We start from the raw sequence: 24,602 nt of genomic DNA, 5'->3' as shown, positions 1-24,602 counted from the left end.
AATTAAACAATTATTTCCATTTTAGTCAGAGCAGAACGTGTGTACATTTGATATTATTTTACATTCTTCTTGAATCGAATGCTACTTAAAACTGTTAAAGAAGAAATTCATTAATATAAACAACAACTAATTTTTGAACACTGCATGTGTCATCCACTGGGTACACAACTGGGTATACGTCAAACTAGAACCAGTAATAAGTGTAACAATTATATAAATAGTAAGAAATAGCATGCAGTGGGGTGTATCTGAAGAAAGGTAAGTTATAGTGGGGAGAAACTGGTGTCATTTTGAATTATTGTATTCTAGGTGCTTGGACAACATTTGGATGGATTTGTCCACTAAGCACTGTTTGAGCTTATCTGAAGATCCTTAAAAAAAAAAAAAAAAAAAAAAAAAACTAATACAGAGATAGCAATCCCAGGAAGTGAACAGTGATTGGCAAAAAGGGACTCACACATCACACATATTTCAAAGTATAGGTTAATGATGAGAGACTGTCCAATGGAGAAGGAAAGACAGGATGTGGACTAGATGATAACTGCACAGTCAGTAAGCTGCATTTTAGGAGCTGCCCCTGAGAAACCTCAGCACTTCATAAAGGGCAGCAAGCAAATCTGCCGTTGGCTTCCCTGGGAGATACTATCTCTATCGTCCAAGGCTGTTTGCTAGACAAACATCCTTGAAAAGTTATTTCCAAAGAAAGACAATCAATGTCATGTTAGTTGGGTTGGGGAACCTTTTCCTACAAAAAGTTATTTGGATATTTATAATATCATTTTCAGGCCTTAGAAAATCATCAACTTAAAAATTTGGCTTCTATAGATCTATAGAATTTTGAGTCCCTGTTGTGGTTGTTTTTGGAAGACAAGACCAAATGATTTCATGGGCTGGATGTTTCCCACCCCTGTGACAATCAGATATGCATGAGACTCATGAAGAATTGTTTCTCAACAATCTTACCAACTTCGGTAATATTCAATTGCTTTTGTTATCCAAAACTTTTTTCATTATCCAAGATTCAATGTGTCATCTACAGAGAAAAGACCTTTCTAGATAGAATTAAATAATTTTATTTCTATGATACTCTAACAATTTTTGGAAATTTATTTTAAAACATGTTGGTACTTCTTTGCCTATTTCTCTCTTTTTTAGTAAACTCTCAGAGCTATCCTAATGGGAACATAACAAGTACTTGATCAATGTTTTCTAAATTAATGAATTGAAGAAGAAAATAATATGTGCAATTTAGACAAATAGGGGCTGGCGCTGTGGCTCACTTGGTTACTCCTCTGCCTGTGGCGCCGACATCCCATATGGGTGCTGGATTCTAGTCCTGGTTGTTCCTCTTCCAGTCCAGCTCTCTGCTGTGGCCCGGGAGGGCAGTGGAGGATGGCCCAAGTGCTTGGGCGCCTGCACCCACATGGGAGACCAGGAAAAAGCACCTGGCCCCTGGCTTTGGATCGGCACAGCGCCAGCCAGGGCGGCCATTTGGGGAGTGAACCAACAGAAGGAAGACCTTTTTCTCTGTCTCTCTCTCTCACTGTCTATAACTCTACCTGTAAAATAAAAAAAAAATATATAAAAAAATAATGTTGAGCTTTCATTTAGTAAATGTATGTTAGCCAACATTACTATCATAGCTTGGAACAAAAAATGAACTATGTAATTAAAATTATCGCCCATAACTAGATTACAGTATAGTAGCACAGGGATCTACATGCTACCCTGAGGCACAAGACAGGAAGACATTTTTCTTACACACTGAACAAGTGAGAGTTAATGAATGACTTATAAGTTACAAGGAATTGGTTTTTACAAAGTAGTGTGCAGAGGTTAGTAACACAGTCTGTAAACAGGCCTATAGTCTAAAATTTATTTTTATAGCACTGAATGTTCTATATTACTAAGCTCAGTGTATCCTGTTTAATGTACGGTATAGTATATGATACTAGTGAGAAACAAAAGGCGTATTATCCAGAGTAAGGGCTTCATAAATCTGTCTTATAAGACTGGGCTTATGCCTACATTTGATATCAGATTTCTAATGGATTACTTTCATAGCACAACAAAAGAAATACTATCTTGTATTTACATGTTGCTTTATTTTTCCAAAGAACTTTTCTATCTACATATCATCTATAAAGCTAAGCTGTAAGGTGAGCAGAACTGAAAGTTTAAATGACTTTGTCCATTTACCTAGCTAAATCCCCTGGCTTCTATTCTAGTTTTCTTAAAGATTAGATTAAACACATTACCAACTACTGAGTTCTTGGTTGAAAAAACTGATACTGAACCACTCTCTTACACAGCATATAAGTGGCATCTTTATTCACATTTTTCAATCTTACATAAAATCAAAAGGAAGACATATTTTGATGGGGCTTTCTTGAAAATCATGTGTGTGTGTGTGTGTGTGTGTGTGTGTGTTGTGTGCAGTATGTTTCTCAGCAGTTAGAATGGGTGGCTTTACGTGGTCAACCCACTCACGGTGATAGATAGGATTCTTTATTATTTACTTTATTATTTACTGTTTACTACTGTTTTCTTTTCCTCCAAAAAAGACACCGTCAATGGAAAAAATCTGTAGACAGATCTGTATATGTTACACTCACTTTATTTTTGTGGAGCAATGTTTTGCTTAATTGAGTCTCTATGGATATTGAACATCCTGTTTCACAGCCAGTATTCCCAAGGCGAAAGCCTCCGATGGCGAAATCAATGCTCTCACTACCCAGATGAGAAATCTACATCAGGAGATTGTGTGGTTTTCTTTTAAAATTGAATTTGACTTCTTATAGTAGCATTAGATATTAGCTTTTCCAAAAGAACCTATTTTTGTCATTTCATCTGAAATATGAACTTGGTGGATTTTTCTAGTAATTTTAGATTCTCCAAATGCTGTTATTTGTTATTTCTGAGATATTAATTTCACTCTTAACCAAATATAATCAAAAGCACATAAAATATTGTCGCTGCTATAGCAGATATTCACAGGAACATTGCTCCTCTAGAGCATTCAAAAGACATTTCTCTCTCTGGGTGCCTAACTAGAATCAAGGAATGAATCAACAAAGCTGATATTTGAATCTTTCTTCTAGAATGCCCATGTGCCAAAGCTGATTCAAAGGTAACCTTTTGTAGTTTAATAATAATGTATTCATAACCAAGTAAAAATAAGTACATAAGGTACTACTAAGTTATCTAAAATTCCATGACAAATATGTTTTAATTTACTAAATCAGAAGGTGAAGGAAGGTATCTGCTTACATTCCAGGAGTTTTTGGACAGCGAGAAAGAAAACTGAGCAGTATGCAGCACTTTGTTCCCCATAGGCTTCAGGCAAAGTTTTGTTTTTGTTTTTGTTTTTGTTTTTGACAGGCTAAGTGGACAGTGAGAGAGAGAGAGACAGAGAGAAAGGTCTTCCTTTGCCGTTGGTTCACCCTCCAATGGCTGCCGCAGCCAGCGTGCTGCAGCCAACGCACCGCGCTGATCCGATGGCAGGAGCCGGGTACTTCTCCTGGTCTCCTGTGGGGAGCAACTCGGACTAGACTAAGTTACTGGAATTAGGACTTATTCTGTGCATCTGCTCTCCCACAATATGGCGCTGGGAGAGGAGAAAACAGCTTCTACGCAGCTGCCTCTTGCCAACTTGAGTGATGACCTCCAGGAGCTGATCCTGCTCCTGATTGGAGGAGAGCAGCGTACTCGGCGTGTGGGCAGCCGAGTTAGGATTGGCGGAGGAGGACTATAAAGGAGGAGAGAGAGAACATGCACCAGGAACATCTAAGAGGAACATCTATCTGAAGGAACACCTGTGCAGCCCCCGAGAGAGCTGGCCGGCGGTGTGCCGCTCCCCCGCGGAAGTGGGGAAAGTGGCCAGGGGGAACCGCCCTTCCACGGAGGTGGAAGGGACAGTAGCCAACCCGGGAAGAACCAGCAGCAAACCCGGGGAGGGCTGAGCAGACAAAAGAACAGCGCAGGGTCCTGTGTCGTTCCTCCACGAAGACGGGGAGTGACAGTCTCCCATGGGGTGCAGGACCCAAGCACTTGAGTCATCCTTCACTGCACTCCCTGGCCACAGCAGAGAGCTGGCCTGGAAGAGGGGCAACCGGGACAGAATCGGGCGCCCTGACCGGGACTAGAACCCGGTGTGCCGGCGCCGCAAGGTAGAGGATTAGCCTAGTGAGCCGCGGCACCGGCTTCAGGCAAAGTTTTAAGAGATGAAAATCAAAAGAACAGTGTTGTATTCAGATATAATGATACATGAATATATTATATTTATTTATTATTATTTATTATTACACTTAGTGGAAGATCAGTATTGGGTGTCAATATAGAGGCATGCATAACAACATGAATCCCTTCTGGAAATACATAAAGTTTATAAACACTTGAATAAATCAGCAGCACTTACAAAAAGACGTAAGAACATTAAACAAGGGATATAGGCCATATATAACAGCAGGGAATGTAGTAGCATGAAGCACAATATCAAGATCATCTAAAGTAGAGTCTCTAAACATTTGCGTCATATAAGTTACCATTAAAACAAATTCCATGTTCAAAAAGTGACTTAAGGGGCTGGCATTGTGGTGTAGCAGGTAAGGCTGCCTCCTGTGATGCTGGCAACCCATATCGCCTCTGGTTTGAGTCCCAGTTGCTCTAATTCCAATCCAGCGCTCTGCTTATGTGTCTGGGAAGGCAGTGGAGGATAGCCCAAATGTTTGGTCCCCTGCCACCTCCTGACTTCTGGCTTCAGCTTGGCCCAATCTTGGCTGTTTCCGCCACTGGGGGAGTGAACCAGCCAATGGACGATCTCTCTCTCTCTCTCTCTCTTTCTCTCTCTCTGTCTCCCCCTCTCTCTGTAACTCACTGTCAAATAAATAAGTGACAAGCAAACATGCACACATAGCTTTTTTATTCATCAGCTCATTATTTTAATATAAAACTGTAACTATAATATGAATAAACTAGTACAAACGATGAAAATAGAGTATGTAAATATAGATCATGTAAACATTTATAAAGCATGGAAGGTAAGAAAATAATATAAAATGAGGAAAAGCATGTGTAAAGAGAAATAAGTTGAACAAAACAAGAAAAATGTAATTTCAAAGCAAGGATTTAGTGAGCCACCCAGAAAAAACATTACCATGAATTCAAAAGAGGGCAAAATATAAAAACATCCATACATTAATGAGCATGATACCCTGCATACATAGTACTGCTTCTTTAAATGGTGGCTGCTATTTACATTATTTAATTTTGATGAATAAAATTATTCTGGATTTATGATAGTTTCTGAAAATGATGGTTTATGATAGAAAATGCAACTATTGGAGCCAGTGTTGTGTGCAGCACGTTAGGCCACCGTCTGCAACACTGGTATACCGTATCAGAGTGCTAGTTTGAGCCCTGACTGCTTCACTTCCAACCCAGACCCCTGTTAATATACCTGGAAAAGTAGCAGAGCAAGGCCCAGGTGCTTGGTTCCCTGGAACCCACTTGGGATACCTGGATGGAGTTCCTGGTTCTTGTCTTTGGCCTGACCCAGTCCCAGCCACTAGGGCCATTTGGGAAGTGAACCAGTTGAGGGAAGATCTTTATATGTTTCTCCCTTTCTTTGTCACTATGCTCTTCAAATAAATAAATAAGTAAATATATTTTAAAAGTAAATGTAATTATATTAAGCTAGTTATATAAACAGCATAGTCTCATAGCCAAAAAGTTTAAGAAAACTTTTAGAATATCTGATTTTGTAGATGTTTTAGTTTTCATACTACTAAGCTGGTATTGCAGTGCTTTTGCTGGGGAAGCTTGGCTTAACATAAGATAAATAATCATATTTAACATAACATAAGATAATCATATTTAATCATACTAAATGATTATTTAAATTTGTCTTATTATTGACAAATGAAATTACATTGATTTACATGACTTTTTTTACACGATTTACTTTGAAAGTCAGAGTTACAGAGACAGACAGACAAAGAGAGAGGTCTTCCATCTGCTGATCACTCCCCATATGGCCATAACTGCCAGCGCTTGCCAAAGCCAACAGGCAGGAGGCAGCATTGTGGTGTATCAGATAAAGCCACCTGTGAAGCTGGAATCTCATTTGGGTACTGATTCATGTCCTGGAAGCTCCACTTCCTACTAATGGCCTGGGAGGAGCAGGAGAGAATGACCCAAGTGCTCAGATTCTTGCCCCCTATGCTGGAGACTCAGGCACTAATATATAGGATACCAGCAACTTAACTAATGTCTTAACTACTAGGCTAAACATCCACCTTAAAATTTTAAGATTTTAATGAAGCTCTTCCATCAAAAATATTCCCTTACATTATGTTTATTTTCTAATGAATGAAAATCAATCAAAATGCCTGATTATTTCCATGGTTATGAACAAGCAACAATAATAACAAACTATGGTGTCTTAGATCTCATGAAATTTGTTAGGGACGAATCATTAACTAGCAAAGGTGGTAGAACAGGTAGTTCACAGAAATCATACCCCACGCTAGTGAAGTTAAGTGAAGTCTATAGGTATGGACATTTTTTTTATTGGACAAGTAGAGTTACAGACAGTGAGAGGGAGAGAGACAGAGAGAAAGGTCTTCCTTCCGTTGGTTCACTCCCCAAATGGCCACCATGGCCAGCACTGTGCTGATCTGAAGCCAGGGGCCAGGTGCTTCTTCCTGGTCTCCGATGCAGGTCCAGGGAGCCAAGCACTTGAGCTGTCCTCCACTGCCCTCCTGGGCCACAGCAGAGAGCTGACTGGAAGAGGAACACCCGGGACTAGAACCCGGCACCCATATGGGATGCTAGCACCGCAGGCAGAGGAGTAACCAAGTGAGCCACGGCGCCGGTCATTTCAACTTCTGTTATTATTTCTATACTGAATATCATGATACGCTGTTCAGATATTCCTTATAGGACTGAGGCATCCCCAGAAACTGGAGTTTTTGCAGTTGATAGCATTTCACTGAACCCTTTTTCAAGAATTGCCCTCCACTAAAGAAAGTTAATTCATTCAAGGCATTCAAGGTCATGACTTCTTCCAATGATCATAATGATCCAATGAGTGGCTGACGAAGGAACATAAAAGCCTAGACCCTTTGCTCCAGGGTAGTACAACCAGAAGGCCTTAGGAACTCCAGAGATCCCAGAGTGACTGACTGAGGCCTTTGTTGTGACTACATCATGTTTAATTTCTTCCTCTGCCTAATCCTACATCCTTCATTTCCCCCCAGGTATTGAATCTAAGGGTAACAACTTCCTGAAAACAAATCTTCATCCAAAAATATGTTTTCTAGGAAACCAGACCTGAGAAAATCAGTGCCAGAAGTGAGTTGAGGAAGTGGTCTCTAAAATGAGATTTGGGTGCTAGATCACTTGCTGGCTAACTTTCAGTTAGTGCATATCCTTGGAAATAGGTAGGATATTGCTACTTCCTTGTAATTTGCAGCAGAATTATTGTTGAAATATTCACTGGTTCTCAATCAGGGCAATTTTACTTACCAGGATGTGTTTAACAATGTCTTAGAGACTGTTGGGGTGATCACACCCCTGGGTGCTACTGGCATCTAGTGGGTAAACATCTCCACTTCCAATTTAAGTTTCTTGCTATTGCGCATCATGGGAGGCAGTGGTGATGGCCCAAGTATTTGCTGTCATCCATGAGGGACACCTAGATTGAAGTCCAGGCTACTGGCTTCAGCCTGGCCTAACAGTGGCTATTAGGGTCATTTGGAATATGGAATATCCCTCTGTGTTTGTTTGTCTGTCCCTCTGTGTGTGTATGTGTGTGTGCATTTCAAATAAATAAATAAAGGATATAGGAGTGATGGCATCATAATGAACCTACTTTTTTTTTGTTTTGTTTTCTGCCAAAATCAGAAACATTTTTAAAGGATGACAACGGGGTACCAGTGTCAGTTGCAGATTCTTTACTTCTGTGTCAGCTGTGGTATTTCTGCAAAAGCAGATTACCAAGGACTCAGGTACATGGTATGTGGGTACTTAATTTGAGAATGCATTTTTTCTATAACTTATGGGAAGGAAAAGATGAAAAAGTTCCTGTTTGCTTAGGACAGACTCAAGCACAATATATTTGCCATTCCTAGTATAATCAAGAATGTACTTGTTTTATTTTTTTAAAGATTAGGGTTTTTTTTTTTTTTATTTGAAAAGCAGATACAGAGAGGAAGAGGCAGAGAGAGAGAGAGAAAGAGAGAGAGAGGTCTTCTACCCCTGGTTCACTCCCCAAATAGCCGCAACGGCTGAAGCTGTGCTGATCTGAAACCAGGAGCCAGGAGTTTCTTCCGGGTCATCCATGTGGGTGCAGGGGCCCAAATACTTCTATTGCTTTTCCAAGGCATAGGAGAAAGCCAGATTGAAAGTGGAGTAGCCGGGACTCGAACCGGCACCCATAGCTAAATGTGCAAAACCCTATGCTAGAACTCAAAGAAAGTATATTTCAATACAGATTAATTTTCAAGGTTTTTTTTTTTTGTTTGTTTGTTTTTTTGACAGGCAGAGTTAGACAGTGAGAGAGAGAGAGAGAAACAGAGAGAAAGGTCTTCCTTTTCCATTGATTCACCCCGCAATGGCCACTATGGCCGGCGCGCTGTGCCGATCCAAAGCCAGGAGCCAGGTGCTTCCTCCTGGACTCCCATGTGGGTGCAGGGCCCACACACTTGGGCCATCCTCCACTGCCTTCCCGGGCCACAGCAGAGAGCTGGACTGGAAGAGGAGCAACCAGGACAGAATCCGGGGTGCTGGCGGCGCAAGCAGAGGATTAGGCAAGAGAGCCGAGGCACCGACCAATTTTAAAGGTTTAATCCTAACTTTAAAAATTTCTAAAGTAAAGCCACAGTCACTCTAGCAGCTGGAAGTCCAATGTCATTACTAGAGCGCATATTTAGAAATATCTTAAAAATGATGGTGTAACAAGGCACACAGTATAATGGTGGTGAAAAACTCTAGAGACAAACAACTTGGCTCTACCATGTTCTGATGCAAAAAAAAAAATGTGGAAAAATAATTTAATTGCTCTTTCTCAGCTTCCTCTGTTAAAAGTAGAAACAGTAATGGCACTTGTCCCATAAATTTGCTGTAAAGATTAAATGAAAACATGAATATAAAACATTTAGCATGGAACTTAGTGAGGAGCTAATATCTGATCAATGTCTGTGCTTGCCTTTCATAGCAAGACTTGAAGACCAGAAATGTTTTCTCAAATACTTTTCAAGAAGGATAGCTTAAAGTTATTCCATTTATCATTTTAAAATATGCCTACATGTTTAAAGTTTGTGATGAAAGGAATCATTGTTGATAGTAGAGCAGATTATGTTATAGAACTCTTGCCACAATCAAAATACATGGAAATTATTCAAGATCTTTCAGCAAGAAACTCAAAACACTTTGGAGACATTATCCCATTCTGGAACCTGCCAACAATTTTATCCACCTCCAGTACTGACCCCATCAACTCCACCCATCCTGTTCTACTTGGCAACGTCAACCTCAGTTGGAACCTTGGAGAGGCAACAGAGGGGCACTTACTTCAGCCTGAGGATAAATGAGAAATCATATTCAAGCCTAGCTCTGCCATCAGTGAAGACAGGAGCCATAGCTATTTACTTGTTGAAAATGGATGGAAAAACATACTCATATAACAGGAAAATTAAATTCATTAGTAGCTCTGATTGGCATCACATCTCAAAAGTAAGTGTACCCAAAAAATCACTAGATCCTCTTCACAGGCTAGATTTTAATTTCTCTGACACTAGAGAAAGTTTTCTTTCAACCTCAAAGCATAACCTTTGGGTATATTATACCTAATTTTTTAAAAAATGCAGATCCCATCATGGAGTATGGGGCTGGCTGATGATATTCACATCACAGAATAAAGTTAGAGTTGATGCATACCCTTGAGGAAAAGAGACTTCAAAATGGTTTTAACTAACTCAGTTACTTCAGTTACCTATCTTGTCATCATTTTTTTTCTCTTTTAAAAAAATCATTATTTATTTTTTATGTGAAAGGCATAGCTACAGAGAGAGAGAGAGAGAGAAAGAGGGAGAGGGAGATCTACCATAATGCCAGCCCCAATTCTGTCATTATTCTTAGAGTACACTGATTATTCTAATCACCACTAGGTTAAATAGAAGGGAAAATCTTGTTAATTATGAAATGTATCAAAATTTTCAGAAGCTACATACTTTGCAGCATTTAAATTATAAAAGCAATGAAATATGCCAAGAAAAACCCAAGCTGTGGATGGGAACTTAGGGCATATTGAAAAAGTAATGCAATTTTATTCATTATGCCCAGGAAGGGGTCTTGCTTGCCCAGGTCTATGGGGTTCTGTGCAAGACTGAAAATTAGTCCATTCTTCCCACAGGTTTTTTTCCTCAGGAAATGGAGCATTTTTCTTTTACATTACACATGGATCCATTGGTTACTCTCTTGCTTTCATATTCTGTTTCAGGTTATCAGCAGATAATGTTTTATTTTTTAATATTTGAAAGAAAGAGGGACAAAGTAGAGAGGAGAATAAGGGATAGGAGTGGAAGAAAGGAAGAGTGAGGGGAGGAGAGGGGAGGAAAGGGGAGGAAAGGAGAGGGAGGAAGAGAAGAGAGGAGAGGAGTGGAGAAGCAAGGAGAGGAGAAAAGGGGAGAGGAAAGGAGGGGAGAAGATGAGGACAGGCACAGAACTATGTAGACACTTTAGAAAAGAGCCTTGCAGTTGAGAAAAGAGAAAACAGCCAGATCCATGTTCTCTAAGTTGATTGGGAGAAATGTGCTCAGGATGTTAACTGCTCTAGGAAGAGCCTGAGGGCCAGTGTTAAATGAGGAATCATGAACAAGTGACAAAATAATTTAAAGATCAGGATAGTAGGTATAGAGATGGCCCGGGTCATGAAGGGCCAGGCATATGTGAAGCTATTGAAAGGCCTTGGAACAGAGGAATGATAAGATCTGAGAAACACTTCCCTGGACTCACTCTGGCTATTGTATTGAGAAGGGACAGAAAGGAGTTAGAGTGGACATGGTGAGAATAAAAATTAAGAGTTTATAGAAGTAGTCCAAATAAAAATGATGGCTGCTTGGATTAGGATGGTTTGAATAAAGAGAGCAAGAAGAGACCATGCAGGTACCATAACTTTTCATATTGACAAAATAAGTTGCCTGACTCATGGGCTGGGCAGGGCAGATGTGCCATTTATATATTGATTTCCTCTGCAAGCCTGACTAGGTAAAAACGCTTAAGAGAGACAAAACCATGTAGGAGGGAAATATTCCTAAGAGAAACAGAAAATAAATTGTTAAATTTATTCAAAACCTGCTTCTCCATTAAATATTTTCTTACCTTCCCTCAGAATACCATTAAATATTTTCCTACAGCTGTCTCCCACTTCATAAAGTTTGATTCAATTGTTCTAATGATACCAGTATTTTGCTTGCTCCATTTTATTCCCAAGACCCTCAAATTGAGAACTCACTGACAGACACTAAATAGCTTTATGCAAAGATTTATTTATTTTTCCAGTCTCTAGGTTTCGCACTATATAGTTATGTTTCATAGGGTTCCCACGTCAGGCGATGAGCTCCTAAAACAGAGCATTCACTTCCGTTTTACTGCTTGCATGTGCATCAGCCCAGGCCACAGCTAAATAACTGCATGTCAGGTTGACTGGCAGTGCTTCTGTGCTCTCTGCTGCCATCAGCAACCCCAGCTCCATATTCAGTGAGCTCCTGATTGCCTCTCACTCTCATCTCACCTGGATCAGATTGCTTTCTTTTTCAAGATTTATTTATATGAAAGTCATAATTACACACACACACACAGAGAGAGAGAGAGAGAGAGAGAGAGAGAGAGAAGAGACACAGAGAGATTTTCCATATGCTGGTTCATTCCTCAAATGGCTGCAACAGCCAGGACTGTGTCAGGAGACAGGAGGTTCTCCTAGGTCACCTACATGGGTGACAAGGACCCAACAACTTGGGCCCACTTTCACGGCTTTCCCAGGCCATTACTGGATAGGAAGTGGAGCAGCCTTGACCTGAACTGGCATCCATATAGAATGCCTCTGTTGCAGGCGGTGGCTTACACTGCTATGCCACCATGCCAGTCCCTTGGCTCAGCTCTAAGCCACTAACCTCTTCTGTTCCTAATTCTAATTAAAACTTGTGATTTGTGTTGCTAGTACTCTATACCTGACTCAATGACTTTGTTACTGACTTTATTATATTCTTCTTTACAGGTGGCCTTTTTCATTTTAGAGACACTACGTCTTGAACCCCTGAAATGTCTCTAATCCTGGGAATGCAAGAAAGTTGGTGAGCAGTCCAGGGCGGCTGCATTTTGAATCCTTCTGAAATCACATCAAGTGTGTATTTACTCATCGCACATGAGCCTAAATCTAGCTCTGCTTAAAAGTTCTCCATATACAGGGGAGCAGAGGGTTGCTCAATAAAATTATGTTGCTGTATAGAGTACAGCTGATGTCCATATGGGCTTGAAAGTTGGTTTATATATTTCAAGACTGTGTCTAACTCATCTCACAGCCTACAGTCCTCAAGTTGAAGAAGTGAACAATAGGAACTAAGATAAATGTTTAGCTTGTTTAAAATGCTTCTGACTCAGGATTTAGTAGGAAACTAGCTAGAGAACTTCATCTTGCTTTAGGCTCAAGGTAAAAAGACAAAGAGAACTTAGAAAAGGTTAGCAAAGTGATTAAAGCAGCTGCTTATAAGAAGGAGAAGAAGCTATTTCATTTAAAGGACAAACAGATAATTTATCATCTATACAAGTGAAGTTACCCTACTATGATTGGTGTTTCTGTCAATTATTATATAACAGAATAAACTTTAAACTGTAGATTGAGGATGAGAAGGGAGGAAAGGGAGGACCAAACACGACTTTTGAGGCTGATTGTTGGATAGTATCACTGTCTTCAGGTATGGTGGCTATACTATAGATCTCTTTTCATTTGAAGTGATCCTAGTTTATATCTATCTTCCTAGGACAATTAATACTGTCAACTTCTATTTTCAAAGTGCTCTTGTTGAGACCTAAAATCACAGGATCATCCCATGTCAATTCACTATAAAACTTACTTTGAAGAAATACAGCTTAATTATAACACACGTGCATTCTGACCCTACCAGAACACTGCCAGAATGAAATCACTATTTCTGCCCCAACTTATAATTCTCACAGAACCTCTATGGAAATGTGATGATCAAGAACAAGTCATAAATAAGCAAAGCCAGCCTTTGAAGAATATCTGAATTCCAATCTGTGTATCCTAGAGACTGAGTATTTTCCAGTTTCTGTTATTATATAACATTTTTCTTATATATAAATATATACATATATATGAATTTTATATATACATATTTCTTTAGAAATTAATATTGAAGGTAAGTTCTGGACAAATATGAAGCAACAGATTCTTGTTTTCAACCCTGCTGTCACTAGATCTGTTTTTTTTTTTTCTATTTGGTTTTACCTTTTTTTTTTAAGATTTATTTATTTACTTGAAAGTCAGAGTTACACAAAGACACAAAGAGAGAAGGAGAGGCAGAGAGAGAGAGAGAGAAAGAGAGAGGTCTTCCATCCGCTGGTTCACTCCCAAGATGGCTGCATCGGTTAGAGCTGCGCTGATCCGAAACCAGGAGCCAGGAGTTTCTTACAGGTCTCCCACAAGGGTTCAGGGGCCCAAGGGCTTGGGCCATCTTCCAATGCCTTCCCAGGCCATAGCAGAGAGCTGGATTGGAAGAGGAGCAGCTGAGTCTTGAACTGGCACCCAAATGGATACCGGCACTGCAGGCAGTGGCCTCACCCACTACGCCGCAGCGCCGGACCCTAAAGTTCTACCTTTCAATGGATTCATCAGCACCAAAAGTATATAAACTGCTACTCCTTCCCAAATCTTATCAGAATCTGGATGACCTTGTCCATAATCTGTTAGGACAATGATATTGGTTATCTAAATCCTATCTTCATCTCAAGGTAGCCCAGAACAAATTTTGGGCAAGTAGGCACCTCCATAATTTTCACCTACCAATGGAATCCAAAGACACATTTTAACAGGCTCGAAACCTATACCTTTGGCTTCCCAGAGCTAATTAATGAAACCATTACCCTAAAGGAACATTAATCTAAAGAGCCAACATGCAACAAATCTAGGTAAGAGGTGAAGTCATAAAGTCATTTAATAGAATAAATTGAGACTTTTTGTTTCCCAAAAATATACACAAAAAATTTTTGCTCTATTTTGTAGAGAAAATACTATATAGATAGCCCTCTATTTTTCCAACTAGTTTATCCCTATTTATGCCCAATTAGATTTACATTTTCCTATACTCAAGAACAAAAAATCCTGCTTAGACTTTGGGCAGCAATGTAAAACCTATATGGCAGAGTTTTCAGTAAACAGAGCTAGACCATATTCTGCCATGCTCACATCTAGGTATGGCTATTGAAGTGATTTCTGGGCAGTGGAGTGAAGAAAAATCATGTTGCCTTCTGAGTGCTTAGAAAAGAAAGTGTATTACACAGGTCTCTTTTCCCAGATTCCAGCTAAATGGAATAACCTAGCAGAGGGCAGGAATACAAGGAGTCTGAGTCCCAGAGTGACCAGATCATCCACATTGGGTTAAGCAAGAAATCACCCCTACTGATTTTATGCCACAAGGAATGTGGCATTGTGCATTTAAAAATATAAGCATACTGACTAATAAACTACAACGTCTTAGATACGCAGAAATTGAACCTTGTATTTGCAAAAATCTCCACTTATTAAGGTTAAAGGACCTCTAAGTGACTGCTAAGAAGTATGACTGGGGCCAGAAAAGGACATTGAATTCTGCCTGTAATTTTTAACTTTCCCACAATGCTCATATGTCTGGAATGAAGAATTAAAACTTATATACAGAAGAAAATCGGGTTTTGTTTTTAAGAATAAACATGATTCCTTTGGGGAAAAATAGTTTGCATCCCATATCACCTGAATTAAACATAGATTTGATTCACTAATTCATCCATTCATTCCTTTATTCACATTTGAAAGCAGGCATTACCAGGGAGCAAAGGAAATGGGTAGGAAAACATGACTGATCACGAGAAAAGAAAAAATAAACTTTTGCTCAAAGTAAGTTAAAGCAGCAGTGTTTGGGGCATTATGACTGGGTTAGTATCAGACAGCTAAAGCAAAACCAGTCTCTTGATCAAAGACTTGAATTTCCATTCTGAAAGTCCAGAGTTTGCTTAGGACTTTAAAGTCAGGCCAATATAATTGAAGTAAGACTATAAAGGTGTTATGGTGGGATATCTTTCCAGCTCTAAAAAAATGATTTCCAGTGGCTCTGAATAACTAGACATCATCACTGTCCTTGGCTGTTCCAAAAAATACTTCCCAGTATGTTCCATATTATGTGAAACTCACGTTCCATTTCGTGTGATATCTACAAGCTGTTCTGTCCCAATTCCAACTCCAGCTTTTTTTATAAATTCAGCTGTGATCTACAGTTCATTCTGCTAAGTCTTTTCCATAATCCATCCATTCCACATTATATACACACCTTCAGTGCTTCCTTTCCTCCATCACATCCTAACACCTTCATTTAATCGCCTCTTAATCATTTGCCTGAAAAGTAAACCCGCCAGTCACTTATTGTTTCCTTCCAGATGCTGTTGTTGAATTACTCCCCATGGACTTCACCTAACATTCCATCCATGTTCATTTGGCTGTGCAGACTGCGATCCCAGCACTCCAAAGCTTTTAAGATCTTTCTTTCCAAGAAAACTCATAGCTAACACCATTATTTCCTTGCAAAAACAGCTAACATCTGCAGACTTAAACATCAAAACAAAGAAAAAAAAAACCTTGCACAGTTCTGCTAAAGTTGGATTCAACTTTTATCAGTCATCTTCAGCAATAAATCAATGTTCTTCTTTTCGATTTCTATTAAAAAATAAATGATAGTGGCCAATTTCAATTTCCCCTCAAAGGAATAGTTAACAAACAGGTTGCATGTGAAGAGTAATTAGTCTTTATGCCTTCTGGCTAAGTGAACTATATTCCATATATTGGGAAAATGCACTCTTGCACAATTCATCAGGTTACTAAGTGAAATTTAACTTTATTCTATATATAAATTGTTCATTTCAGTAGCTATATCTAATTTAATCTGTAAATTAAAATATCCCAACAAACTGAGCATTCTAAAAAATACATGAGGTTGATAAAAATTACCTATTCCCAGATGCTGATATTAATACCTTTGTATATAATCGAACCATATTATCTTAGAAAATCATTTTAAAAATCTTGATCTTATTGTCCTACAGTCTCAGCTGATATAAGTTCCTTTATAGAAATAAATATATAAATAACATATCTACAAATAATACTGATACAGAGTCCAAACCTCCTGATTCCCAGCTGTTTCCTGTAGAGATCATAATGGCTTTAGTCATGAACTTTTTAGATCAGTGGTTCTCAGACGTTAATGTGCATATGAATCTCCTTTAGAGTATGTTAACACAGTTTCCAGTGAACATCTCCAGAGATTATTATTCACTAGGTTACACTGGGTTCATGAATTTTCATTACTAATCACCTTACAGATGAAGGTAATGCCACGGATTTGAGAGTCACAATTTGAGAAGCACAGCTCTATCCCAAGGGAACTGAAAAGTAATTTACATGATTATGCTTAAGGAACAGCACATCACCATCAACTGTAGAATCAATGAATTTCCTCTATCAATGTATTATCACATGGATAAAAGTTTAGATTCTAATTCTTATTTTTGGTATGCAATCTAATTCCATAATTTGAATAGCATTTTCTATTCTTTTCCTTTCAAATACCACTATTTTACTTCTAAGTAAAAATGATTTATTTTTCTTCACTTGGACCATTCCAAATAGGTCTTCCTGGCATATACTAGACTAAATAATGGAATGCTTTCTAAAACATAACACTACATTCACAAGTAATTCTGTAGAATCTTTCAAAGTTCATAAGTCATTTCAACATTTGTTTGGTCCTCTTTAAATTTCTAGTGATGTTTTAGAAATACCAATACCAGAAACATCCATACGTATTAGAATACACATACACACACACATGTACATTTTAATGCCAAATACTTTGGAGGAATCAGAGATAATTGCTCAGGAAATGTTTCATGGTCGACTGCCACCACCACCCCTCTCCTTTCAGTGCTTATGAAGGGAACAGGTTGGAACATTATTAACTGACACACAGGTTTGTTCTAATAATAGTAAAAGTAGGTTCTACTGTCCAAGTCAGTTAATTACAAATCAAGTATAAAATGTTGTTCAAATGAGTTAATATTTTGAAGTCACAAGGACACGCAAAGACAACAGCAGAACAAGTTAAATGATGAGCTGCAAGGTTTATGGAACAAAGCAGTCCTTGTGAATACTCTATCCTACTCAATGCCTTCTTCTACATATCCACTGTCTAATAGTTCTTTCAGTTCTTACAGCAATCTCATCAATAAATGTTCTCAACTGTTCCAGGGACCTAATTTCTCTGTAATAGATTCATTATTTCCCTCTGAGTACTCTACCTCTATGAAAATATGCTTTGACATAGCAACATTTACAACACAGTAACAGATATATATATATATAAATATTCATAAAAATAAAGATACAAATATAACCATCTTCAATTATACACTAACAAATGTTTTGGATATATGATGTCAATTAAAGTGAGTATGTAGATAGATATACACATGTTAATAGGTACATATTTATAAGAATAACTATGAGCAATAGTTATCTTTATGAAAATTTATGCAACTGAAATTTAATAACAATTAGATAGTATTAAAAATTTAGTTATACTTTATAATATATAAATTAAAAATCTATAAAAGTATTGTCATGTGGAGGGGGTTTTCAAGCCAAAATTTAAAAAACAAAATATATCACATACTCTATAGACCAAATGTAATTATGCTCAGGTACAACAGTAATACAAATAGTACAATTGGACAAAATATATCTAGTTTTTCTTAATTTCAAACCCTATCAATTCTATTGTATATGGAAATTATACATTTTACTAATTATGCAAAAATTTAATTTTCACATTTATTTTTCCTTCTGTAAATTAATATCATTGGCATATAAGCACATCTGAACCTATTTTTAATATTTAAGCTTTGCAAAAATGTCCCCAGTGCTCTCTTCAGTTTCTACTAATTAATAGACAATGTCTCCATCTATACTATGAATCTAAATGCAGAGGAAAATGTTAATATGTCATCTGAGTAAGTAACCTGAGACCAAGCATCACATGTGGCTTCATCAAAAATAGCAGAGAAGGAGTTCATACAAAGTCAATTACAAGGATCATATTTTTATGTTCCTTTCTCAACAGTTTGAGAGGAACTAGCTGGGCTTCTCCGGTCCTTGCCTTGAAAAGATGAGAGATGGCATCATGTATCATGGGTTCCATGGCTTTCTGGGAGGTCAGTGATGGTGCATCACAAAAAGAAGGACAGCTAAATTCCATGCACTTTCATCAGATGAGAGTATTAATGCAAGTTCAAGTGTTCACTGACAACGTGAAGCAGATCCTGCTTCTCAGCAGAAGTACACTGTTAGGGCCAGGATGATAGGCATTAGAACTCCATGGGCATTATCTTTTTTTCATACGCTATCTTTTTACACTGTGATCAATCATGTAGAATGTGTTTATCTTTCTGTTTCTTGTGACAAATTGCCAGAAATTGATCTCTAGGTTTCAAATAATTCATATCATACTTACAAAGCTTGTTTTTTAACTTCTCATAATAGCAATAGAACCTAAATACCTTCTAGGTGACTAATGTTTTCCTGATTCCATTCATTGCATTGTAATGTGATTTTACTCTACACACTTTGGTTTTGAGCGACCTCTTAGGGACAAGAACACTCTATACTTTACATAAACTAAATACATTTTTCTAGCAGAAGTTTCCCAGAAATTTTCAGTATATAAGGAGAAAGTTCATAGAAAATACATATTATGAAAAAAGTATGTATGTATTTCAAAAAATTTGTACTAAAGTAAACCAATAATTTATTTCCACAATGCCATTAACTTTTTGAAGTACACAATATACACAATATACAGTAAGACTGCTACATTAAATTCTATGTAAACCTGAACTTTTTCATGATTTTGAAACAATTGTATGTGCCCTGAATTTGGGCTACTTATTGAATAGCGATGGAAGAAACCTTGTACCAGAAATATCCCATAGAGCCTCTTACCTGAGGGTGAAGAAGGGTGGAGAGTCAGTTGCACAGCAAGTAGACTAAAGGAAGATGCAAATGAAAGGTTACAAAGAATTATGAAAATACCTGTAAAATAGTCTGAATAACCTTTCTCAGAAGAAACGGAGATTCATTCATGGTTCTTGTATCTAATGTTGGAAGTCATGGGTCTCAAAATGAATTAATAATGGAAGGAAGTTGAGCTACATTTTTTAAGCATTTGTAACCAATGGCAGTTTATTTTCTTAAAGTGATTGCTTAATTGATAAATGAATAGGTTTAAAAGAAAAATTACCTTAAAATGAGTACTAAATAATTTTATTCTTCTAACTGAGGTTCCTACTGATCAGTAGCCTCTCATAATATGAGTGTAAGAAATGCAGACTTTGGAACTTGTAGATCAAAGTGCAGTAACTACAAAGTGAGTGACCTGGAGAGTTTAATTAACTCTCTAAGCCTTTGTTTTTCTCACATGGAAAGTGAGCCTAACAGCATCTTCTTTGCAGAGTTCAGAAATTATGTGAAGCGTTATCAAAGTAATTAAAATAAGTTATCTAACTGATAAAGGGTAGCTGATGGGGGCCAGCATTGTGGCACACTGGATTAAGCTGTTCTCTGTAGTGCTGGCATCCCAAATTGGCACTGGTTTGAATCCCGGCTGCTCCATTTCTGATCTAGTTCTTTGCTGGTGCGTCTGGGAAAGCAGTGGAGGATCACCCAAGTCCTTGGGCCCCTGCACCCACATGGAAGACCTTGAAGAATCTCCTGGGTTCTGGTTTTGGTCTGGCCCAGCTGTGGCCATTGTGGCCATTGTGGCCATTTAGGGAGTGAATCAGCGAATGGATGATCTCTCTATCTGTTTCTCCTCTCTCTTTCTGTAACTATGACTTTCAATAAATAAATTAATTAATTTAAAAAAAAGCTGAGTGAGTAAAAGAATAATGGAATAAACACAAAGATTGACATTAAAAAAGAGTAGTTGATGTTACTATATGATTTCCCAAATTATTGCTAATAACATTCTAGTAAGGTGCCATCACTGTGACATAGTGGGTAAAGCCTCTTCCTGCAGTGCCGACATCCCATATGTGTACCAGTTCGAGTCCCGGTTGCTTCACTTCCAGTCGAGCTCTCTGATATGGCCTGGGACCTGCATGTGCTTGGGAGACCCAGAAGAAGTTCCTGGTTCCTGGCTTCAGATCAGTGCAGCTCCAGCCATGCGGCCACCTGGAGAGTGAACCAGCAGCTAGAAGAACTCTCTCTCTCTCTCTCTCTCTCTCTCTCTCTCTCTAAATCTGTCTCAGCCTCTCTATAACTCTGCCTTTAAAATAAAATAAATAAATCTTCAAAAATAACAATATTCTAGTATCAGTTAACATAGTATTTTGTCCTTTATATATTCTTTCCTTCATCCCATGTGACAAGTAAGTTGCAAATCTAGAGCAAGTTTCTTAAAATAACACTACTGGCCCTCAATATTTTTTATCAAGGCAAATACTTGACATTTTATTTAATAAGTTATCACTGTACCTTTTCTAGCAATAGGTCAATATCTGTATTCTTCAAAGAGCAAGCAAATTTAAGAGGCCCGACTCTCTAGAGATGAGTATATATGCAAGCTTTATGTTCCATCTCCTATAGCTCAACTTTTCCCTCAATATTTTCTAGAGCATATACTCATCAGAATTATATTAAATTAAATATTAAAATCTTGTCATGAGGGAATGGGGCTAAGTGATAGCAGACATTCATGAGTGAAACCCTGAATAACTACATCTGTTTCTCCACAGGACTTGCAAATATATTTTAGACACAGCCCTAAAATCTAGGCAAGCAGAGCACCAAATTAGCCTCAGCTTACATGTCGGATCAGTTCCACAGCATTTTGTAAAACACGAAGTTTGAACTTCCCCACATCACCTGAAAATTTAGGGCATTCTCAGCCCTTAAACTTTTCAAAAAGCAGAAACTGTGTCTCATGAAAATAAAATTCATATTTTGACTTCAAAATTAACTTATGATCCGCTTATTTAAGGTGAAGTAAATACAGAGGAGTGAAGAACTTAAAAAGTGGAAGTCAGTCTCTGTATACCCAGTGGGTTACAGATGTATGGAAGTGGTGGCAGAGAGCCACTCCACTTCCTTCAAGATCCAAAAACATTTGGAAGAAAAACCCAGAAGGAAAGACGACTAACAGACATGTTCTTTTTGGGGTTTCCTGTCTCCTTGTTTGCCAAGCTTCCTAGATTCCACTGCTTGTTAATAAAGTTCAATAAAGACTTCACAAAATGCTGATTTCATAGAGTAAAACTGACATCAAAAGCATTTTTATGTGCTTGAAGTTTCCTGCCATCTGTGCTTTCTTATTTCACAGTCCAAGGAAGCATGACTTGGAAAGTAGGAGGGCTAAAGGTGACATTTGATGCACTTATTATCAACGGAAGTTGGAGTTCAGATGCTAAATCCAAAACCAGAGATCACAGCTTAGATTGTGCAATGGAGAATCTGCTTAACACTGAGGGCATCAATATGCCCTTCAATGTTTCTACCTAGTCTGTAAAATGAAATCATGCAAAGAGGTGTATGGTGCATTGTGTAAATTCATTCAATAGAAATATAGACACAAAAAATGAATGAAAAGCTAGATTGTAATTTCTATGACCTTCAAAACAGCCAAGAAAGGGAAAAATGGGTTTCTTGCCTTTCTAAAAATTGCCACAGAATATACAATTGGCATTAATATACAATTGGTAAGAAAATATCAAAGGCCGGCACTGTGGTGTAGCAATAAAGGCCACCATCTGCAGTTCCAGCATCCCATATGGGAGGCAGTTCAAGACACGGCTGTTCCACTTTCGATCCAGCTCTTTACTATTGCCTGGGGAAGCAGTGGAAGAGGGCCCAGGTCCTTCCCATGTGGGAAGACCAGGAAGAAGCTTCTGGCTCCTGGCATCAGACTGACACAGCTCTGGCCATTGTGGTCAAATGAGGAGTGAACTAGCATTTGGAAGAACTTTCTCTCTCTCTGCCTCTCCTTCTCTCTCTCTGTAACTCTGACTTTCAAATACATAAATAATTTTTTTTTTAAAAAAAGAAAATAGGGCCAGCGCCATTGCTCACCTGATTAATCCTCCGCCTGAGGTGTCAGTATCCCATATGGGCACTGGGTTCTAGTCCTGGTTGCCCCTCTTCCAGTCCAGCTCTCTGCTGTGGCCCGGGAGGGCAGTGGAGGATGGCCCAAGTGCTTGGGCCCTGCACCCCATGGGAGACCAGGAGGAAGCACCTGGCTCCTGGCTTCGGATTGGCACAGAGCTGGCCATAGTGGCCATTTGGGGAGTGAACCAATGGAAGGAAGACCTTTCTCTCTGTCTCTCACTGTCTATAACTCTACCTGTCAAAAAATTTAAAAAAAAAGAAATTAATAAGAACTAAAACTTCAAATTCTAGTACTCAAAAATAGTAATTTGATATAATTAAAAATAATTAAGCCAATCAGAATTCAACTAATTTAGCAAAAAGAAAGTGGTATGATACCATGGATGTTTGCCATATTTATCACATACAAACTATTTAGTTCTCAAACATTAATGAGAATATAAGTGTTTATGTTCTCTGGACATTACAAAGATAAATTAATTATTCACATCCTTATGAATATCTCAGTTGAGCTATGCAAATATTAAGTATTTAATAAAGAAGTATTCAGTTTATTCAACAATATTTGGTAGGGAAATCTGCTCTAACGCAGAAAACAAGAATGGGCCCACAAAACATTCTATGAGTAGGGGCCGGCGCTGTGGCACAGCGGGTTAATGCCCTAGCCTGAAGTGCTGGCATCTCATATGGGCGCTGGTTCGAGACCCAGCTGCTCCACTTCCAATCCAGCTCTTTGCTATGGCCTAGGAAAGCAGTAGAAGATGGCCCAAGTCCTTGGGTCCCTGCACCTACTCAGAAGACCTGGAAGAAGCTCCTGACTCGGCTCCTGACTCCGGATCGGCGCAGCTATGGCCGTTGCAGCCAACTGGGGAGTGAACCATCAGATGGAAGACCTCTCTCTCTCTCTCTCACTCTCTCTCTCCCTCTACCTCTCCTCTCTCTGTGTAACTCTGACATTCAAATAAGTAAATAAATCTTAAAAAAAAAAAATTCTGTGAGTAAAATAATTGTGGTTGGCAAGGGCAGAGGTTAAGGATACCAGAGAAATACAGTTTAAAATCTTTAAAGATGTAATCAAACATCCAAATTAATTTTTTTTAAATTGTGGGACCTATATATTATTCTTTTCTTAAGAGAGATAAGAGATTAAATAGATACAGATTCAGACTGATACATCTACACAGACTACAGAGACAATTATCATGAATTCCCAATGCACTGAATTAGATCATGTTTACAAGCTTGTTTTCCATTTAATTCCAAGAAAGAATTGCACTGGAAGAAAAATTATCCAAATGAAGAGCAGAATGGAGACAGGAGGTTTAAGAAATGTAGCAACAAAAAATGAAAATGTGGCCTAGGAAGTGAAGCTCTAGTGAATCTATTTTCTATGAAAATGTGTCCCTTCTCCCACATCAGTTCTCCTATCAAAAACATGTTTAGAACTCATAGCTCTTGTCCCTTCATCATTGCCTGCAAACCATAGCCTTCATTTTTATTTTTCAGAGAGCTTTTCTATCCTTGCTCTTACGTGATGTTCATATAAATTATATGGGGGAGAAGAGTTTAAAATATGCACCTCTGTGAACATGAATAATATTAAAAATCATCTTTATGTAAGATTCTTTTCATATAAACTCTGATTTTAGAGTGAATGTTTTGGGAACAAGATCCACTAATCAATGCTCCTTTTTGTAAGGAAAGAACATGAAAGTTGGCTTATGAATATGGTTAGATCCAAGAGAAGAAATTAAAAACACTTGAGTGCTTATTTAGAATTGAATTCTGATCAGGAAAAAGGAAGATCATCCAAACAAGAAGATGGCAGAATTCTGTAATTTAAGACAATTTCCTGCCTGCTGAATGATTACAATAGGGCTCTATGCTATTGAGAAAATATGCCAATGTTCATAAATGTCATGGATAGCTTCATTAAAGTATCCTCCACGTAACTGTCCATCAAAAATCACAGGGACGGGGTGGACATTTGTCACAGCAGTTAGTAATTCACTTGAGACACCTGCTTCCCACATAAGAGTGTCTGGGTTTGAGTTCCAGACCCACTTCCAGTACCAGCTTTCTGCTAATATGGCCCCTGGGAAGCAGCACTAGATGGCTC

General features: G+C 38.3%; 1 protein-coding gene across 6 annotated transcripts in view; it reads right to left on the bottom strand.

Moving 5' to 3' along the window:
* The window catches only part of HMGCLL1 (3-hydroxy-3-methylglutaryl-CoA lyase like 1), a 307,566-nt gene that overhangs the window by 153,252 nt on the left and 129,712 nt on the right, over positions 1-24,602 (bottom strand). The window lies entirely within an intron of this gene.

Source organism: Oryctolagus cuniculus, chromosome 5 (assembly GCF_964237555.1).
Source record: "Oryctolagus cuniculus chromosome 5, mOryCun1.1, whole genome shotgun sequence".
Lineage (NCBI taxonomy): Eukaryota > Metazoa > Chordata > Mammalia > Lagomorpha > Leporidae > Oryctolagus > Oryctolagus cuniculus.
This window is presented reverse-complemented; position numbering and strand designations above follow the sequence as displayed.